Raw genomic sequence first — 3,567 nt, forward strand, 5'->3', positions numbered from 1 at the left:
AATCTCCCAAAAGTCAGAGTAATTATCGACTACCAGCAGAAAGTCTTTGCCACTGTGCTGGAAGAGATCTAGACTTACTATCTGCCAGGGGCGCATCGGTAGCTCGTGGGACATCATCGTCTCTCTCTGTTGCTCAATGGCATATTCATTGCAGATTGTGCATTTACTGACATAGTCTTTGATTTCACTCTGCATTCCTGGCCAATACAGTGTGTCACATGCTTGTCTGTAACAGGCCTCACCTCCTATGTGACTTGAGCACACACGCGCCAACATCTCAGGGCGCAGAGACCGGGGAATAATGACTCTCTGACACTTGAATATTACTCCGTTTTGAACACTGAGCTCCTCCTTGACTGGCCAATATTCTCTGACGGCTAAAGCAGTTTCTTCCTTGCAGTCGGGCCAGCCCATCAGAATCACAGACCTCAATGCCTGGAGTTGCTCATCCCTGTCTGTGTGCAGTCTGATTTGTATAAGGCGCTGGTCCGTAACATTGAGGTAGTCAGCCCGGTTGATGTGTTCAACATCCACTTGCTCTGTTTGTAAGCTGCACACTGCGTGTTGTTCATGCATGGAGCGTGTGTGAGTGCCTGATGCAGTAGCCCTGCTGAGCGTATCACTCACATACATCTCTGGCCCTGGCTTATACACCACCTTGAAGTTGTAGTTTTGTAGGGCCAGTAGCATGCTCTGCAGTCGTTTTGGGGAATTCAGAAGAGGCTTCCTGAATATAGCAATAAGGGGCTTGTGATCTGTCTCTGCGGTAATATTGTCCGCCCGTACAGGTAGTGGTGGAAGCGTTGGCATGCAAACACAATGCTGAGGCACTCCTTCTCTATCTGGGCATAGTTCTGCTCTGTTGGGGTGAGTGCCCTAGAGGCGAATGCCACAGGCTGGCCCTCCTGCATGAGGCAACAGCCAAGTCCATACTGGCTTGAGTCACTCTGTATCGTGACAGGTTTTGACACATTGTAGTATCGCAGTACAGGTGTCTGGGTGACCAGTTGTTTTAATTCCCTCACCGCTGCGTCATGTTTTGGGAGCCAATGGAGCCAGATGGTGTCCTTGTCCATGAGCCTCATTAGTGGCTCACACACCTCAGAGAGCCGCGGTAGGAATTTGGCCAGGTAGATGACGAATCCAACGAAGCGCTGCACTCCCTTCACGTCAGATGGTTGGGGCATTTCCAAGACAGCCTTCACTTTTTCAGGATCCGCCTTCAATCTGGTGGAGGACAAGATGTGCCCATGAAAGCGGACCTCTGGCACTTTAAACTGAAGCGTTTTTATGCTTAGCCTTAGCTTGACCTGTCTGCATCTGACCATCAGGGCCAGCAGCTTGGCGTCATGGTCACATTCTGCCTTCTCATCATTGTCCCCACAGCCCACTACGAGGATGTCATCTGCTATGGGTTCCATGCCACTGAGTCCCATCAACAGCTCACACTGTTTCCGCTGATAAACCTCTGGAGCCACGGAGACACCAAACGGAAGTTCAACCACCTTCCTGCCCCAGGGTGTCCAAAAGGTGGTCATGTAGCTGCTGGGCTCGTCGAGCTTGCACTGCAGGAAGGCATCTCTGGCATCCACGAGCGTGAAGACTCTGGCCTTTGGGAGCTTGTAAAGAACATCCTCCAACGTGGGCATAATGTAATGTGAACGTCGCAGAGCCCGGTTGAGGTGTTTAGGATCAATGCATATCCGTAGCTTGTCTGGTTTCTTGATGATAACCATATTACTTATCCAGTCTGTAGGCTCGGTGACGGATATGATGTGGCCATCTGCTTCGTATTTGTCAAGCTGAGCCTTCGTAGCTGCTTTCATGGCCACTGGTACATTGTGTGGTGCACACTGGACAGGCTGGATTGCTGCTTCCAACTCAAAGTGGACTTCCCCGGGAACTGACTCGACCGGTGCGTTGAAGACATCATGGTACTTGCTTAGGAGTGTCTCCTTGCTCAGGGCCCAGCCTGGACTTTGTCTATAATGTTAAGATCAGCTGGGATGGTGAAGTTAATAAGCCCAAGGCGCCCACATGTAGAACCTGACAGTAATGGCTGTTGACTAGCCTCAACTACTTCAAACTCAAGGGTGTGTTTCTGGCCACGTAAAACACACTCTGTCACAAACAGGCCTAAAGAGGTCATGAACTGGCCTGAATACAGTTTCAACTTGGTGCTACTCTGTGTGAGTTTGTCTCTGTCCTTTTGTCTTTAATGCTCATAACATTGCATGTGGCCCTGAATCTAGCTGGCATTGCTGTGGTTTATTATTAAGTAGCAGAATGAGAAACCACTTTTGTCCTTTTGCCCTCACTGCCCCTATGCACTCGCTAGTATATACATCCTCTGTGCTGTTGTTCCCTTCATCTGTGTTTGTTTCCATGGAGTGCACTTTACCCTCCTTTCTCTTGCTTTTCATGCAGACCCTTGCGAAGTGATTAGCTGTACCACAGGATTTGCATATTTTTCCATAGGCTGAGCAGTGTTCTTTTCCTCGTCCATGAGAAATGCCACAATATCGGCATGTATTGGGGTTGTCTACTGCAGCGTTGGCTGTAGTATTAGCATTAGCTGTGGCAAAGGGGAACTTCTTTACTGGCTGCCTGAATGTAGCATTGACATTGTCCATATGTTGCCTTTCTATCTCCATGGACCTTATCAGTAAGCTCTGCTGCACGGCATGTCTCCACTGCCAAGACCAGCGTCAGGTCACGTTCTCTCAGCAAATGTCTGCGGGTGCCCTCATCAGTTATTCCATGCACAATCTTATCTCTGATTAGTTCATCTCTTAAAGCACCATAGTCATAGTCATTTTTAAAGCACCATAGCCTTTTCCCTTAACCTAGTGACAAAGCTGTCAATGGACTCCCCGTCCTCCTGTTTGCAACAACCGAAAACATAACGCTCGTAGATGACGTTCTTTGCTGGCTTAAAGTAATGTTCAAGAGCATCAAGAATAGCTATAGCGTTACCTTGCTGAGCTGCTGTTAGGTTCAGGTTGTGTTTGTATACGTGTCGCCATTCAGTTCCCATTATAGTCCTCAAAGTGGCAGCCACTACCTCATCGTCCTTTTCCAGAAGTCCAGTTGCTAGCGCATAGTCCTCCCATTCACCTCTAAACGTATCCCAGTTCGTGCTCCAATCCCCGCTGAGCTTCATAGCGGCGGGAGGGGGAATGTTCGCTGCCATGTCTAACCGGTGCTAACAACACTGAAGCTAACTAGCAAACTCACTCTAGCTAAGGCCAATTGTGGCGAAATGTTACTCAAATAAGCATTTGTTTGGTAAACCAGAACAGGTGACTCTAATTTGTGGAAAGCATGGTTAGTTATCCGACTCTGACACCATGTTTGAATGTTAAATGACGAGACAGGGGCATTGATGCTAGTAACCAGTCTTGTTCAGTACATCACAATATCACAGTATCTGAGCACACCGGTAAAACACATGAGTTGCAGTAATGAACATTTATCAACAGATGGCATCACTGTGCCATCTTACACCCATAACAAACACCATGGTTATCGAAAGCTTGAAAAAGACTGTGGAGTTTGCATGTGGTG

This window comes from Oncorhynchus mykiss, chromosome 15 (assembly GCF_057628025.1).
Source record: "Oncorhynchus mykiss isolate SJ-2025 chromosome 15, ASM5762802v1, whole genome shotgun sequence".
Taxonomy (NCBI): domain Eukaryota; kingdom Metazoa; phylum Chordata; class Actinopteri; order Salmoniformes; family Salmonidae; genus Oncorhynchus; species Oncorhynchus mykiss.